The sequence below is a fragment of the Furipterus horrens genome, unplaced genomic scaffold, assembly GCF_987537825.1.
Source record: "Furipterus horrens unplaced genomic scaffold, mFurHor1.1.pri manual_scaffold_4, whole genome shotgun sequence".
Lineage (NCBI taxonomy): Eukaryota > Metazoa > Chordata > Mammalia > Chiroptera > Furipteridae > Furipterus > Furipterus horrens.
The window spans coordinates 19,652,993-19,671,575 of record NW_028327174.1 but is presented as its reverse complement, the minus strand read 5'-3'; the positions used below and the strand labels follow the sequence as shown (position 1 = coordinate 19,671,575).

At 38.0% G+C, this 18,583-nt stretch overlaps 1 protein-coding gene across 2 annotated transcripts in view; it reads right to left on the bottom strand.

The window, feature by feature from the left end:
• The window catches only part of CDK17 (cyclin dependent kinase 17), a 397,794-nt gene extending 383,939 nt beyond the window's left edge, over positions 1 to 13,855 (bottom strand). For both annotated transcript variants that reach the window (XM_090272669.1, XM_090272670.1), the window contains exon 1: positions 13,648 to 13,855. The gene's annotated coding sequence lies outside the window, so the exon portion shown is untranslated. The remainder of the gene's footprint in view (positions 1 to 13,647) is intronic.
• Between the last annotated feature and the right edge of the window lie 4,728 nt (positions 13,856 to 18,583).

The following is an 18,583-nucleotide window of genomic DNA, read 5'->3' as shown; positions in this document are numbered from 1 at the left end:
TGTTCTTAGAATCTAATCTCTTTATAAAAGTACAGTATGTTATATGTATGTTACTCATTGAATCGTCGGCATCCGTCCGTCTCGAGAGACGATGGTGTAGCTTCTACTGAAGCTACAGAGCCTGGGCAGGGTGATATGGAGGGTCTGCTGTTGCCCATGCAGCAGACCCCCCCTCTCTTCGCAGCTGAAGGGTCCAAGGGAAAGACGGAGTCAATACAGCTTGGCTTCAGGTGCGCCGCAGGAGTTGCCGGTGTTGACTACAACGTCAAACCGCCTTAGGGACTCCGGCTCCGGATTTTCTGTCGGGGTTTACTCCCTTAGCCTTTCCCCTGAAGAGGTATGCCGCAAGGCAGCGGAGGTTTTTTGGAGTCAGAGTTTTCCTTCTCTGATGTACCCTGACTGGAAGATCGAACCAGCGACACTTAGCTCGCAGGCCGACGCTCAATCCACTGAGCTAAACCAGCCAGGGCCAACTCATTGAATACTGTAATAGTAAAAGATAGAAAACAACCTAAGAGTCCACAGAGGACTGAGTGACTAAATAATCTTATATCTATCAAGTACTATTCAGCTATTAAAAATGAAGATCTTTATCTACAATAGATATGGAAAAATCTCCAAAATAAAATACACATTTGTTCACACTTGCAAAGAGAAACAATGAAAGAATACACAGAAGAAATGTTTACCTACAAAAGGTATGGGACGGCCTTGGGTGGTGTGGCTCAATGGATTGAAGGCCAGCCTGTGTAATGAAGGGTCGCTGGTTCAATTCCCAGTCAGGGTACATGCCTGGGTTGCCAGCCAGGTCCCCGGTTGAGGGCATGCAAAAGGCGACCGATTGATATATCTTTTGCACATTGATGTTTCTCTTTCTCCCTTCCTTCCCCTCTCTCTAAAAATAAAGAAATAAAATCTTTAAAAAAAAAATGGGAGGGAAAACAGAGAAAAGAAACAAAGACTTCTCTGTGTATCTCTCTCTACATACTTTCCAGTTTTTAATTTTATTACCTATTCAAAAAATTAAGTTTAATTTTTAAAAAGAATTTAAAATGCCTACAAATGTGGAAAGAGTAGAAGCGTTCAAATTAAGAGGAGGAGGAGAGATAATTTCTGAAGAGTAAATACTATAACACAAGGCAGCTCTAGCTTAAAGGCAATTATGTACCAAAAATTCTTTGTAACCTTTAGTAAAATGGAAATACTTTTAAGTCAAACTTAGTTGACTTTACCAAAATGCACTGTAGCTGCTAAAATTAGCCTATTCTAAAGAACCTATAATAACTGAATTACTATTAATGAGTTGTATGATCACCCGTGTTAGCACAGAACTTAAAAATCATTTGTAAAACTACAATTAATATTTGCATTCCTGATTGATATGCTGACATTCACAGTTACATTAAAAGATCTATTATCTCTATATGCTATAAATTTACCTGTTTTCTCTATTTTCCAAAAAAAAAAAAGGTAAAACTAATTCCTAACATGTGGAAGCATTTCCTCATTGGAAAATAAAAATGACAGACTGTTTGCAAATTAACTATGTATTTCCAAGTACTTCTAAGAGACAGTAAAATAATTCTTATTCTCTGAGGTGAACCAAACCAGAAGAAAAAGATACAAGTAGCTCTTTTTACCATCCATTGTAGGAAAACAATCCTTTGAGGCCACTTCTGAAACATCAATATATCACAAAAGGTTGCCCACTCAACATTTAGAAGTAGCTCCTTTGTAGGTGTTCATAAAACTTTTCTAATGGCATCATTGTAGAAAAAGTGATATTTTGCCTTAAAAATGTTCAAAAGCTCAATTCTGTAGATGAATAAAATCCAAACTCCTTACTAGCATATCTTCCTTACCGATTTCAGCTCCTACCACTACCTCCATCAGCAACCCTTTTTTCTCTATTCCTACCACAAGAAAATACTTAATAGACTAGTGGAGAATAGGAATCATTTCAAAAGAATGTAACATTGTTTTTCATACCTCTTTTACATACTCCTCTTTGACTGTAGGGAGTGCTTCTCTTCTTCTCTCTCCTCTACTTGTAAAGCTAATTATCTTTAGCACCACCTCCTGTGAGAAAACTACCTGGCTAAATGTCACTCCTTTCTCTTCAGGACAACTATTACGTTCACCCTTGATGACAGAATGCATAAATAAATGAATAAAATCTACCACAAGTTACCTAATTTTTACTGAAATGATATTTACATTGTACAACCTGAACAATGAGTAAATGTGAGGAGTCTACCTTGATTCCTGATGCAATTCTTATAGATGTGTTGACATATCTAGGGTTGAAGTTTTATAGTAGAGATCAGTTTTGAAGAAAAAAATGGAGACACTTATTCTTAGTTTTTTTTTGCCTATCATTTATAAAAGAATAAGAAACATATAACATTAAAATTATTAGGAGAAAATATTGAGTGTCTAACTGTTATACCAGATATATTTAGATATAGTGGTACCTCGGTACTCATCGTTAATTCACTCAGGAACTCATGATGAGTGCCAAAACCGACGAGTACCGAGCAAGCGACGAGTCATGAAGCATTTCCTCTTGTGGGGCAGCATCGTGACTCATACAAGTTATAGTAAGTGCTGAGTGCTGAAACATTTTTTTCTTGTCAAAATGCGACACATATAGGGTTTGACAAGTTCTGAAATCGACGAGTACCGAGATATGAAATACTATAAAGCAGTGATAATTATAAAATAAGCTGGAGCTAAATAAAAGGGTGAATAGATCACTACAACAAATTATCTCAGATTAAAATATATATATATCTCATATTGATTTAAAACAAAAACAAAAATCACAAAATAATAAAAAGCTGTTAGGATTCAGAGAATGATAAGTCTCTTCCTCAGCAATTCTGAAGGAAAAATACAAAGGAAAAAACCCCAACATTCCAGCAATTAAAAGAACTTCAAATGTAAGCAGTAACATCTTTCTGCATATAAACTATCAAAAGCAAATGTCTTAATGATAAGTGTAACTAAAAATAGATGTGGCACCTTACTGATGTCACTGGTACAACACATTATCAGAAAAGGTTCAGAGGCTTTGATTTGGGAATTCCATTTCTGTGTGCCTATGTTCCCTAATGGAGGTAGGAAGATGGTGTGTCACATGCTAGAGTTTAAAATCATGAAAAGTAAGAAGTAATATTTTAATAAATATCAACCACTATAAAATGGTTAAACTTCTTTTGATGGACTGATACACCTACTGAAAATGATAACCATTAGAATTATTTGGTACCGTAAAAATAAACGTATGTGCCATTATAAAAAAGATTTTTTCTTGGCCCTCATAAACTTTGTTTCTTTATTAACATTTATTGTGCCGTATAGTAATTTGTTTCTGTGACTGCCTCTCCCACTGTATTGTGAGTTTCCCAAGGGTGGAGAACCTGTTTTGTCAACTCTATTTATCAGTGCTTAGCACACTTTTTTTTTGGGGGGGGGGGGGTGCGGGGGTTGGTACATAGAATTCTTAAAAATAAAAATATGACCACGTTTTCACCTTCAAGACCTGTTCAAGACCCTTCATGACTGGAAAAAATATATCTAACTATTACTAAATCAAAAAGATTTAAAAGCCTAAATATTCTATAACCACTGAAGAAACTTAACTGGTAATCAAACATGTTCCCACAAAGTAAACAACAGGTCAGATGATTCCACTGATGAGTTCCATCAAACTCCCAAAGACCAAGAATTTCAATCCTAACTTCTTTCAGAGACTAGGAGAGGGGAACATGGCTCAACTTTACTAGGTTAGCATAACCTTCAATATCAGATAAGGGAAAATAAAAAAAGGATAATCTCATCCATGAACTTAGATGTAAAAATTCTCAACAAAATATAAGCTAATTGAAAACAGGAATATATACAAAGAATTATGGTAGATGTAAAACTCGTTTTTTGCAGATGATGATTGTATATATAGAAAATATAAAAGTATTTAGTTTTAGCATTTTCTTCAAAAGGTCTTCTCACATTTTATTAAATTTGATTCTTAGAGATCTTCTATTTTTTAATGTATTAAAATGATCTGAAACAAAAATATTAAGCTCTATATATGAAAAAAAGGTAAAGGTGATAACCATTGCTAGGGAATTCAGGTTATGGTCATTTTTCTACATTATTATATATTCTTATATTTTAAAAAATAATCTTAAAAAAAAAATCTGTTAAAGTAACTAAACAAGGCCATTAAAGTCAGGTGGCTCTAATGCCTTGATAGTCTACATAAAAGCAAACCAAAACCTAAGCCAAAACATTTGAATCTGAGAAAATGAAACTTAAGAACAACCCATCACAACAGCCAGTTAGGCTTTCCTAAATAAGGCAACTGCTTACGTGATAGTCAAATAATTTCCTTGCTTTGCTTCCACATCTATATAAAAACTTCCTCCCATCTCCTATTGATGCACTTACTCCTAACAACTGTTGGCTTGGTGCTTCCCAGTTCAACTTTTATACATAAACTTAAGAGAAACCCACAAAACATCATAAAACAAGACAATTCAAAATAGAAAAAGGAAGCAAAAATAAAAGATGGAATGATGAAAAGTTCTAATCAATTTATCTTAACTTTAAATTGAATTTATGTGAGTGGTTCCTCTCCTTGGCACTGCTAAAACCTAGAAGTATTTCTAAAACCCAAGAATTGCCTATAACATTTAAAAAACCCAAACTCAAGAGATTCCAATTCAGTTGTAATGGGACAGAGCTTGAGACTTATGTGCGTAATGCGCGCGTGCGCACACACGTCTAACTTTTTGTTTTAAATCAACAAGAGTGCTTCTGAAGTTCAGGTTAAGGCCACTCACCTAGAAAAACATAAGATAATAAACAGTAAGCATCCAAGCAGATTTTATGACAAAAGGATAAAATGCAAAACCAGTTTCTTCTTTTGATGGATGTTATACGACCTGTGATTCTACTTTGACTTCAGAAAACCTGAGTTACAAACAAGTCATTAAACAAGGAAAGCAAATGCTGTCTAGACTAAGATGTTCAACAAGTGATACAGTAACAGGCCTGAAGGAGAACAGACAGGGAAAACAGTTACAAGAAAAACCTGGTTGGGAAGATTATCACAGCTTTATTTCTAATTGGTCATTAGGTAAGAAACAATGAATATCCTACATTATTTAGTCCACTAGTCTATACTATCCTCCCTCCCTCAATATACCTCAAGGATGCAACAGACACCTATCAGTAACATTAACTCACGAATACACTGATTCTCAAATTCGGTGAGAGTAGGGAGGCTGATTAGAAACTCAAGAAGTATGTACAGTTCTAAAAGCCAGAGAAATTATTTTGATATTTTGATTCAACTGTCCTAGTGAATCACTTATTTAGATATTCATCAACCTAAAGGAATGGATCAGCTAAGCATTCTAGTACTATTATCAACAGTTCTTCCCATTAAATAGTAATAAAAATAATTGCTAACTGTGAGGGCTCACTGGGTGTCAGGTACTTTGCAAAGTGCTTTACACGTTATCACATCATTTAATTCCCACAATCTTATGAAGTAGGTTTTGGCATTTCCCAATTTCATAGAAGAAACTGATCCTTAAGAATTTAAGTAACTAGCTCAAGTTCACATGGTTATCATTTATTACTGAAGTAGCCTTTATGAAAAAAAATGAAAGCATATAATCAACTGTAAACTTTACATAATAAAAATGAAAGTTGCAGATTAAAAAAAATTATACGTAAAATAAAAAGTGTTATAAACCATTTTATAGTTTCTTGAGAAGGAAAGGAATCAGAAGAAAATAGAAATGTAAATAATAAGAAAATTTGGAGAAAGTGGAGGGGCAAAAGTTCATGCTTACAAACTTACGAACAAAAATTACTGCAAAATATAATGCTTATGCCACTGTTCCTGAAGTGATAAAATATAATAAATGATGACCTTGAAAATTTAACTGATATAAAAAATTTTAATGTTTTAAGACCATGTAAGTTGCGGAATATAAAAAAGCACCAAATGTCAAATCTCAAAGGTTATCAAGCCATACTAATTTCTAAAATAAATCTAGTTCTGTAAGAGCCTACTATAACAGAGGTGTAATTTAAAATTCAATTATAAATATCAATAAAATGCCTATAATTTAAAAAGTGGCCCAGTTTATATTTAATTAATCCCAATGAAAACAAAGCCCCCAGTTAACTGTATATATAAACTACCAGGGTAACAAGAAAAATTAAATAAACTGCTCTCTATCCATTGGAGTGCAATTCTGTACTTTAGTAAATGCACTTAAAAGTCTGGTACTACACATTTAAAACATCTAGATTTCATTAAGAATAAAATTTAATCAGTTAAACAAGATTTTACTCTTGATTAATGACCAATATTTTTAGACCTTTGGAAATAGGAAATATTTTATTTACATATAACTTGTAATTTTATATTTATAATTTATCAGAAGATAGTAAGTTAGCACAGCTCACATGTATTCAAAAAGACCCAATAATGCCAAGTTATTAACCCCCTAAATTGGCCTACAAACTGTTTCCAGATTACTCTCACACAAGTACCATCTAAAAATGCTCAAAAACTTTTGATGGCTTTTTATTTTCTATTGTATCAAAATTAATTCTTGGCTCTTTCTAGGCCACAATTAATCTGACCCTAACTTACTAATTCAATATTGTTTTCCTAATTTCATCAATTCATTCATGCAATTAAACAATAAATAATTTGGGGGGAATATACCAAAATCAAAAAAGCACGGTCCCTGTGAAGGACAAAGCCAGCCACAATGGGAGACTTGTCATTAATTACAATGCAATGTGTTAAGTACTGTAGGAGACATAAATGGTAGAGCAGAATCACCATAATTTGGCCAGCATGGATCAAAGAAGACTTCAGAAGTGGCATTTACCCTCAAAAATGAGAATTTCTCTCCAACTGTCACAGCACGTAACATCAACACACTTTTCCTCATCTTTGTATCCTAACACTGACCAGAGCGCTAGGAGAGCGTGTGCAAGGAAGGCACTTCATAAATGGAAGGATGGATGATGGATGGGTGGATGAACAGCCGGGAGGGAGCGAGAGGGGATAGAGGGATAAAAAGACAGACACAAATATAAATACACAGAAAGAATGAATTATTTTTGGCCTAAAATGGGGCAAAATTGTAGTAGTAATTCAGATGAAGCATTCCCAAACCCCGACATACAAAAATGACAACAGGAAAAGATAAACCTAAAAGATATTTAGGAAATCAAATGAACAGGTTTGGTGTGACTGATTGCACTATGAGGAGAACACCGTAAGAAAACATAAGCTGCAAACAGAATGATGATGCAAACAGGTGCATTCACTGTGCTCGGGAATGGAGGTAGGGGATAATGAAAGTTCAGCTCAGGTACCAGAGCACTAAGAGGAAATATCTCGGAAGCAGTTAGAAAGGAACAAGACAAAGAGGCCTGGATTAGAAATGAAGATGTGGAGATCATCAGCATATAGGTGACAAGAACGAAGCACAGTGTATGGATGAGACTGTCCAAGGAACATATACAACATGAGTTGGGCCAACCACAGAACATTCCACACAACCAATGTTGCTCTTATTTCACGTTACAATATTGCCACATTAAATTATATTTTTATAACACTTACAATGACTAAACACAATGCTGCGAACACAACAAATGCTTTAAAAGTACTTACTGATTACACTGACGAGTTAATTGGAATATCAAATTTATTATGTAAAATAAAGCCAGAACTAAGGGCTCATGTCTTAAAAATAATTCAGCAAAACATGCTCAAGAGGCTAAAGTTTGGTAAGGAATCCAAAATTTACTTCTAAAAAATTCAATGAAAAGCTCTCTGCCCACCAGAAACAGCAGTACAAATCAGTTAAAATAGTAAAATCTGGAATTATATTACTTAAAAAAAAACTTTTTAAAAATACATATTAACTAATTTAAAGGATACTGCCTCTAAACTTGGAGTGTTAAGAATCCCCGTGTACACCCTGAGTGGTGTCGCTCAGTGGGTTGGGCGTTGTTCTGTCCTGCAAACCAGAAGGTCGCTGGTTCAATTCCCTGTCAGGGCAAGTGCCTGGGGTTGCAGGCCAGGCCCCCAGCTGGTGTGAAAAGCAACTGATCAACGTTTCTCACACATCTATGTTTCTCTGTTTCTCTCCCTTTCTTTCTCCCTCCCTTACTCTCTCTCTAAAAATAAAATCTTTAAAAAAAATTTAAAAAAAGAATCCCTATGTTGTTACTGGGTAATTTTTCACAAATATTCTCAAGTTCTACCAACCTTTGTTTATATTATTTGACATTAACACATACTAATGACAAATATTAACCACCAATTATAAGAACAGCAGTATTACATATATCATTTGAGAATAACAAAGTGAGTTAGTAACTAACCTAAAATATAGTAAAAGATATATTATTCTTGGGTCCCTTTCCCATTCTTTACAAATAGAGTATTATTGAAAGTGTTTACACTAACAAGTACATAAAAGGAAACAAGAATGTGTTATAAAAGGCTGACAAATCTTTTAAATTAATTTTTATGGAAACAAAAAAAGAAAGCAAATCTTTCATTGTTTTTCACTTTAATGGCTACTGTCGTCAGGTCAAGTCAATAGTATTCTGTTCTTTAAATTTGAACAAAAAATAATGTATATATCAACAATACTAATTTCCAATTTTTATATCACAATGGTCAGTTTTCAATATAAAGTTACAAACAAAAATGTACAATCTGGTTTGATATTTCCATTTTCAGTGGTACAGTCACATATCAATAAAAACATAAGATCAAAACTTACACTTTTCTTAGTTAAAATACTTTATAAGCAAGATCAAAACCAACAGGCAATTACTTGTGTATAGATAGACAAAAATTTCACCTACTTTAAGTCAAAATTTTCACCCAATACTGAAGCAACCTACACAGCGTGCATTTAGGCTGTCTTCCTTTTTATGGCATATGCTCGAATAATGCAAACTAATTTTAACACATGAAAAGTCAAAATAGCAAACATACAGATAAAAATATGAAAATAAACATACTTGTTATCATAAGTTCAGGAATAATTTTCTTCTGCTTTTCAGAACTCATATTTATTTTATGCCCCCAAAACTCTAATTGATAAATCCATTATTAAAAATAAGTCTACAAATACTTTAAATATCTTCTTAGCATCTTGATTTTAATTCGTTTTGAGGTATAAATCTGTCTTCCCTTATATATTTTGTATAATTCTATTTTTTTAATCAAATAAAATTAATTCAATGGCATTTAAATCTGATTTTGATGAACTTTAAAATTGACCACTTTTTAGATCTCTGTACAGCACTCAACGCTGACTTTTTAACATCACATCCCCTGGAGGCAGTGTACCACGATTTGAATGCCTAACAAGAAATCTCCACCCTGGAGACAATCACTTACTTACCCTAAGGCCTTTGTTTCCTAACTTGAAAAACAGGTATAATCAATGGAGGGTGAAGGACCCAAAGCACAACTTAAAGAGAATGTATTTTGTGTCATACTAACAAATTAAAGTATTTGGCAGTAATACAAAGAAAAGAAGAGAAAGGAAAAAAAAAAAAAAAACAGGCAAAATACCTATAGAATGGGCTTATTGTGAGGATTTAACAAAGTAACACTTGGCATAGCACCTAGACAAAGGTATTAAATAAGGTTCATTTCTTTCACGTAGCTTGTATCAAAATATATTTTTAAAAGGAGACTTTGGAGAACAAGATAATTTTCACTCATCCCAATATGCCATGAATCAGTAAACCACCTCAAATGCAGTATTTAGTATCACATGTTACTGCAGAACATGACACTATTTATAGTAATACCCCACTTATTAGATTTACACGGAGATGTCTACTGATTTTCCAAATTGGCCACCAGAGAGAGGAAAACAAGCTTGGAAAGGTAAGCTACCCTCAGATACATTCAATACATTTTTTCTGTCCCTTGGCAATTCCTCTTTCCAGGTCAATATTTTGCAGATACCAAAGCAATTACCAACTAAGAACCTGGTATCAAAATGATAACAAAGAATCCAGTCATGACAGAATTCTTGGCTTAATATTGTAAACATCTCACAGAATTGTTTTTTAAAGCCCCTCTCCCGTTCAGTTCAAATAAATTACCAACATTATAGATTGAATGCTAGTAAGCTATAATAGATTTCCTGTTGTAGGCAGTTTTTTTACCTCACAAATACTACATAAAGCTCATTTTTAAATGCCATAAATCTCTTTTTAACCTTCATTTTAAATGCAAAGTGCCATAATCAGTTTATAAAAGACACTTTAAATAACTCCCACGTAAAAATTTAAACAAAAATTACACATTCAAAAATCAAGGACCACAAAATTATTGTTCCTTCACATGTATGAAAGGAGGCCATTTTAAAATAAATAAAATACTCCAAAGAATATTTTATAAGTTGGGATTTAACATGTTTTTAAAAAAAAATAGAGCAATAAATTCATTAAGTAACTATCCACCATGGAAGCATATAAAAGAATGCCATGACATGATGCTGTAATTTTTATAAAGACTAGAGAACAGTAATAATGATTCAGAATGTAGTGCCTTGTAAATATTCAGCATTTTAAACAATAACTAAGAAAATACCAAGGCAAAAATTGTGTTCACAGATTTTTTATTTTATTTTTTTTTTTAGGTATTAAGGAACACCATCATCTTCATTATTGAATAACTACCTCAGTTTCCATTACAGCTTCCATTGTTCATAATAAAATATTTGCAGTGTTTCTATTATTTGAGTAAGGGAAAGGAGGTAAATATTGCTGAAAATTAAAAGGGGAAAAAAAAAGCCTTGACAAAGTAAAGTATTTTTTATGCCATCTCTTCCTACCATTAACTGTAGGACTGAATCAATGTCTGAAAACTAAAGATGTCAAAAATACATACATTAAAACCTGCTTAGTAAACATAGTTATTCTGCTCCAGACAATATAAAATTTAATTACTCTAATTTTTGTAAAACCAATGACTTAGAACAAGATCACTGGTGTATAAAGCTAAGGTAGCCAGCCACACTGAATCAATTCTTCCAATTTCATCTCTTTGTTACATCTCTTTCTATCTTCCTACTAGTAACAGAGTATGTTTGGCAGGCTACACTATTTCAAATACCTAACACTAAAAAGTTACTTTTTGGGCCTGAACCAAAGGATGAGAATAAAAGATACATTTTATAGAAGCTTCTTTTAATAAGCAAAGTACGACAGCAAGAAGACTTTGATTCTTCATATAGTTTTTCTTTGATTGTAAAACTAATGTGAAAATTCGAAAAATACAAATAATTTTTTTTAATTCACCCATAATTTTCTGTTAACTTTTTGGTAGATTACTACTTTCCAGTGAGAATTAAAACTTCTATTATCTAACCAGACACTCATAAACATGCAGAAAAAAAGTGTATCCTTAATAGACATTTATATAAAACATCAATTATTAATGATATGACCTGTCAATTTCAAAGACATCCAAAATATGTTAAGTGGCGATGGGGGTAGGGGGCAGGAATCTCACAATTCAGACATTGGTTCCTAAACTGAAATCCTTTCACAATTTTTATAGTGTCAACATTTTAATGGCAGCAAGCAACCAAGGTATGACTGTTCTCACACAATAACAGTAGCGTCCCTATATTAAACAGGCTTTACTTTTATTTTATTTTCATTCGTATTTCAATGTCTTTATTTTCACTGTAAAGAAAATCGATGATATAGTTGCATAATAATTTTAAAACAGATAAATTCAAAGACTCACCTATTTTCTTTGAAGCCCAGCATTTAAATCGTTAGCATTTCTGGCCTATGAGATAGTTTACCAGATTTTTTAAAAACAGCACTTTTTATAGCCCAAAATTCTCTCTCACAACATAAAAACAAGAATATTCTTTAAATATAGCTGTTTTTTTCTTTTGTTCCAACTGTTGTTTATGAAACAGTGTTAAGAGATACAGATGTTAGAATTGCAAAGGCTAAAATGTCTTCATTAACAAAACATCCCAAGATTTAGTAAGTCAACTAGTTAAGTCTCATAGGAGAATAAAACCAATGATATTTAGACTAGCTAATTTTTTTTCCCTTAAAATTTGGCTGAACCTTATTTCTAGCTGCAAGGGAGGGTTTCCTCCACTCAAGGCACCAAAAGTCTAAAGATTCCATTCATTTTCTTCTGCCCAGTGGTTAACAAAGTCAGTCTAACAGACAGCAATTCAGATTTGTTCCTCTGACCTTCTCACACAAGCACGTCTTAAAAGAAATCCTTCCAGAAAGAATCAGCCAAGTTGGATGGAAGAATTGTCTAAGTCAAGCAATTTCTGATAGTGACAGAAGGTCTGGATACTGGGAATACACTTTGCTGACCCTAGAAACAGCCAAAGCTTCAAACCACCCTGGCCCCCTTTGTGTCGTGGAAATTAACTTGCTAACTTAAGAGGTGCTGAGCCATGACCCCACGACGCGTCTTAGGTGAACATACTACTAGCAAAGGCGAGCGCCAGAGATTTCAGCGACATGCTTTTGCCATTTCTGCAGAAGAAAAGCTAATTGTGATGGCCATGTGACACTGTGAGATCCCAGGAAGGAAAGGGTGGGCGGAAGAGAGAAGAGTTCAAGGCAGTTCAGGGTCAGAGCCCGCTCAGGCATCCTGTCATCAGCAAACGTTCCTCCCGCTGAAGGCAGAACGCTGCTTGCCCGAAAAGGAGTGGGTGAAACGTGGGGAGAGATCCAGGGGGGAACCACAGGAAGGTCCATGTAGCGGTGAGGGGGAGGGCGGTGATGCGGAGCTCTCCAGCTCATTTGGGGAGCAAAGGCATCGGGCACAAAAACGCCGAGAAACGCGACGGCGATGGAAACAATACTTGGCAGCACCCCCGTTCCTTGGGTTTCCCACCTCGCCTATACCTCTGCTCCTGGCCCACACTCCGGGGAGTGACCCGCCAGCGGGAGGTGGCCCTGATCTTTGTCTCGGCCCGCGCCCCGCGCCCCACGCGAGGGCTGCTGCCCCCCTCCTCCGCGCGCCCCACCCGCGCACACCACCGGCGTCTCCAAGGAGCTGAAAGCACCGCGACCGCCGCCTCCCGCGGACCCGCGTCCCTTCCTTCCCATCCGAGCTGCGCCGCCCGCGCCTGCAGTTCTACCCCCGCCCAGGGGAGCTTTGTGTCTCGGGGGACTTCCAACCTCTTCCCCTCCTCGGCCTCACGGGGAAGCCGGCCACCCCACCCCCCAACCCCCGAGACCAAAGCGGCAGCAAGCACCGGAGGCGGCGGCGGCGGCAGAAGCTGGAGGCGCCTCCAGGGAAGCAGTACGAGACACACCCCACCCACGGAAACGCCGCGACCACCCCAAATCCTCACTGGACCTCCCCCCGCCAAAGGCGAGGGGCACAAGCGCGCCCCTGCGCCGCGCCTCCCTCTCGCAACTTCCCGGCCAGGCCTGAGCCTCCCGCGCCCCCACCAGCCGCCCGCCCCAGCGCTCCGTCCCAAGCACCACCCTCCCGCCCCTCTCGCCCAGCCCGGGGTCGGCCGGGCAGCAGGGACAGACCCGCGCCGCCGCCCGCCGCCAACTCACCAGCAAGTGCGGGGGCCGCGTCCCGGGCGAGGCGAGGCGCCGAGGGAAAGCGGCTCCGCCGACGCCCGCGGCGACCGGATGCAGGTCCGGGTCCCAGCAGCTGGCAGACCCGAGGCGTCTCCAAGGCGCAGGCCTGCCCCGCTGCAGCCGCCTTCCGACTCTCGCCGAAGAGTCCGAAGCCTCGGGGGGGCGGCGCGGGCCCCTTACGCGTTGCCAGGTCCCCGGGTCAACATGGCTCCCGGACCGCCGAGCCGCACGGGCGGCCCACTAATCCCCTCCGAGGAACCGGGGCGGAAGCGAGGCGGGCAGGGAGGCACCGAGCCTGGCTGCAGCGGCCCGGCCGAACGCGGGCTCCTTCTTCTCTGGGGCCAGACGGTGAGGAGCGGAGGAGACCGCGGGCGGCCGCTTTCGCTCGCTGCGTGTGCGTTGCTCTCTCACTCGGCAGCTGCGGCTTGACGCCTCCGCCTGTGTCCCGGAGGAGAGCGAGAGAGCGAGAGAGGAGAGGGAAAAAAAAAAAAAAAAAGACTTTTATTGAAACGATCCAACCAGCGGCGGCAGAAAAAAGCGACCAGCCTCGGGAGCTTTCCCCACCCCCGCCTGAGCCGCTCGCTGGGGGCAGCGCGACCCCTGCCGGCGGCGGCGGCGGAGGGAGGCGGGGCTGGCGGGCCAGGGGCGGAGCCTGGAGGGGAGGGGAAGGGAGGGTATCCCCGGGAAACCCCCACCCCGAAGTGGGGGGCCTGCGTCTCCCCTGCCTGCCTTCTGGAGCGGCCCCAGAGGGGTAGGAGGGGTGAGAAGACCCCACAGGACTGAGAAACTTTAGGCAGTGCCTGTCCACAGCTACTGAGAAAGAAACTATCTGAATAATTCAGCCCCGTCATCTTCCTCCCATTCACCCCCAACAAAACAACAACTCTTCCTTGAATTATCGTAGTATTTCTGTAATTAAGATTCCCTTGCCACAGTGCTTCACTGGTTTTCTAGAGAGTTGCTGTCAAAGGGGCCACACGTGAGAATGTTGATTGCGGCAACTTCTTTTTTTATTATTTGGGAGTACCAATGGAGCAGTCATTCCACACGCAGCATTTATTCATTTAAACTGCAGATTTCTTTATATTCTATTCTTGGCAATGTACTAGGTCCTCAAAGGACAGAGTCTAGCTGGGATGAAAGATATTCAATAAACAGTTATAATAAAAATCCAAGCTTTATGAGAAGGGAAATACAAGGTACTATGAGAACAGAGGAACTACTGCGGCAGTTGGTTAGGTTTTGTTTTCTTGTAGCTGGAGGGCTGCAGAGATCTTGGCCCAGTTTCTGTAAATGTTTTTACTTTCTTCTTTTCCAGAGACTACATGCTACTTCAGCAATGAACAGCAGTGTGAAAGTGAAGACAGACTCAAGTAATACTGACCCACTTTTTTTCACTAAGAACGATAAAAACAAAGTATAAACAAACATAAAAGCCTAGTGGGAGAAAATGAGAAGACTGAAAAGAAGAGAATGGGGACCGGATGTAGACAACTTAAACAAGAAAAAAAATTTTAACCACATAAAAGTCCTGGTGAAGTGAGATATAAATATATCTTTCCATTTTAATACCAAGAAATAGATGTAAGTTTTTAATGCAATTTCAAATCACATTATGTTCTAAAGACCTGATAAGTACCTTCTTGGATTCCTAGATGAATTTTTTCTCCCTAAAAATAATGCCTGCTGACTTCTTTTTTCTATTTTGTTGGGCAAAGTTGAATGTGTCTGCTATGATATCCAACAATTACATATTCCAAGCAGTCTTCTCCCATGTCTCTAAAATTACCAGGATCCAAAAATTAACATATATGCTCTATGCATATCAACACTTACTTACCATACAAGAATGCAAAGATTAACAAAGCTTTCCTTTAGAACAAGTGTGCTCTTTTTAAAAAGCATTGTTAATAATGCTTTTCAGATTTGTCTAAGTCAAAGAACTTTATAAAATAACAAGAAGAAATATCCTTTTCAGAGATCTTCTAAAATTAGAAAAAATGATATTTATATAAATTCTACTTGTATGACAAATCGTTTTCACGTAATGTCCTTATTTAAAAAATAACTGTATGCCCTTTTTTGGTTCCTTAGTAAATATTAAAAATCATAATAAAACTGAGGCTACAAAATGGCATCCTGAGTTTCACATCAGTAATTCCCCATACCTACCATTAGGTTGGAATTACTCCATTAGAAATCAAGATTGTTCAAAATTGCCTCTCTAAAGCTGGTAAAGAGCACTTTTCTCTTGCTTTATATTTTATTACTACAATAAAAATTTCATAATTAGAGCTTCAATGATTACTTTATTAATCTATTTATTCTTTCCATCGAAAATTATTTACTGAGCACATCATGTGTCAAGCACTGTTCCAAACACTGTAGCTATATAAGTAACCAAGACAGATAAGACATTGCTCTCATAGAACTGTTTTCTAGTGGCAGAAACAGGCAATAAACATGTAAATCACTTAGGGAATTAATGATAACTTAAAATCACGGGAAATACAGTGAAGAAAATGGAACAGTAATAAAAAGAAAAGAAGCAGAGAAAACAGGGATATTTTAGGTGGTGAGGCCAGGAAAGGCCTGATGAGCAGCAGAAGCTAGAAGTCATGGATTCTTCTTTGTATTACTCCAAAAATTATTTGATCAGAGAAGATTGCATGAAAAAAAAATGTGGCATATACATATAGTGGAATATTATTCAGCCATAAAAAAGAAGAAGGCGGTACCATAACATGGGCGAACCTTGAGGACATTATGCTAAGTGAAACAAGCCAGTCACAGAAGGATAAATACTAGATGATTCCACTTATAGGAAGTATCCCGAATAGTCAAAGTAAGAAACGGAGAGTGGAAGGGTGATTATCAGAGGCTGTAGGGTGGGAGAAATGGGGAGTTTCTGTTCAATAGGTATAAGATTTCAGTTATGCAAGGTGAGTAAGTTCTAGAGATCTGCTGCACAACATTGTGCCTATAGCTAACAATACTATACTACTGTACACATAAACTTTGTTAAGAGGGTAGATCTCATGTTATCTGTTCTTATCACAATAATAAAAGGTAAAAGTCACAATCAAGATAATGGATGAGGGCATTTTTAGTTATTTTCTAAGTTGATTTAAAATTCATAATCATGTTTTTGGCATGTTAGTTGGCCTTTTTCCCAGGTTGTAATATAGAGTTTTTTGACATTGTAAAATAAATCTAAGTTATAAAATTACTTATAGCATTTCCTAAACTGTACTTAACAGACAGCCCTGGCCGGTTTGGCTCAGTGGATTGAGCGTTGGCCTGCGAGCTAAGTGTCGCTGGTTCGATCTTCCAGTCAGGGTACATCAGAGAAGGAAAACTCTGACTCCAAAAAACCTCCGCTGCCTTGCGGCATACCTCTTCAGGGGAAAGGCTAAGGGAGTAAACCCCGACAGAAAATCCGGAGCCGGAGTCCCTAAGGCGGTTTGACGTTGTAGTCAACACCGGCAACTCCTGCGGCGCACCTGAACCCAAGCTGTATCGACTCCGTCTTTCCCTTGGACCCTTCAGCTGCGAAGAGAGGGGGGGTCTGCTGCATGGGCAACAGCAGACCCTCCATATCACCCTGCCCAGGCTCTGTAGCTTCAGCTTCACTGGAGAGGACACCCCAGCGTCATCGCAAGATGTCGATTCAACACGGGAGGAGACAGATACCGTGTCACTCCCGAGTCGGACTGCACAACCATTCTCGGCGGTGCAGATAGACTCTTAAGAAGCTACACCATCGTCTCTCGAGACGGGCGGCTGCCGACGACGACTTAACAGACATTCCTGAGATCTTGGTGGGGAAGAGGGGCTTGAGAAAGAATTCCAAGATCAAATGCACATGGGAAATGCCCCATACATTATCTTCCTTTTGAAAATTCACAGTGCACATTTAAATATTAAAAGCTGAAATATTCTGAGATTAAAGTTTTTATAATATAAAAATATTTTTGTAAGAATATAATATTAAAAAGTTTTTATAAATATAAAATTTTTCCAGTAAAACCAGAGTATCCCAAAATGTTTTAACCATAAAACAGCTTTATCATGGGACATATATGAAAATATTAAGGGACACATGTGTGCTGATGAGCAGAGTTTAGGAAACCGCTCTCTTGGAGCATCAGGCATTTACCCTTTAGCCTTGGAAAAGAGGGCCTTGAAGGGGAGAATTTGAAGGTCATTGAACTTTGGACAGAAAGAGAAGAAGGGAATGAAGCCAGAAAATCTTTGCAGTGATTCACACTTTGAGAGTGACATAGCTCAGGGAACAAATGTGACGTAGCTTACAAATGTGAAGCATAGTTGGATAAGATAGAGAAAAGAGAAACTTATGCTGGTTTCAGTTCTCTCTATCAGCGGGTCTCAAACAAAGATCTCTGAACCACCACCAGCGGCAATATTATCTGAGTATTTCTTAGAAATTAAACTTCTCAGGCCCAACCCTAGATGAACTGAATTAGCAACTCTTGGATGGAACCTAGTAAACTGTTTTAAGAAGTCTTCTATGGTTTTTTTAAAGTATATTTTATTTATTATGCTATTATAGTTGCCCCAAATTTTTCCCTTTGCCCCACTCTGCCCGGTACCTCCCTTCCCTTCAGCAATCTCCCCATCCCTTATTTCATGTCCATGGGTCCTGCATATAAGTTCTTTGGCTTCTCCATTTCCTATACCATTCTTAATGTCCCCCTGTTTATTTTTTGTACCTACCAGTTATGCTTCTTGATCCCTGCATCTTTTTCCCCATCCTACCTCTTCCCCCTCCTTACTGACAACCCTCCATATGATCTCCATATCTATGGTTCTGTTCCTGTTCTACTTGTTTGCTTAGTTTTTTGTTTTGTGTGGGTTTTTATTTTTTAGATTCAGTTGTTGATAGTTA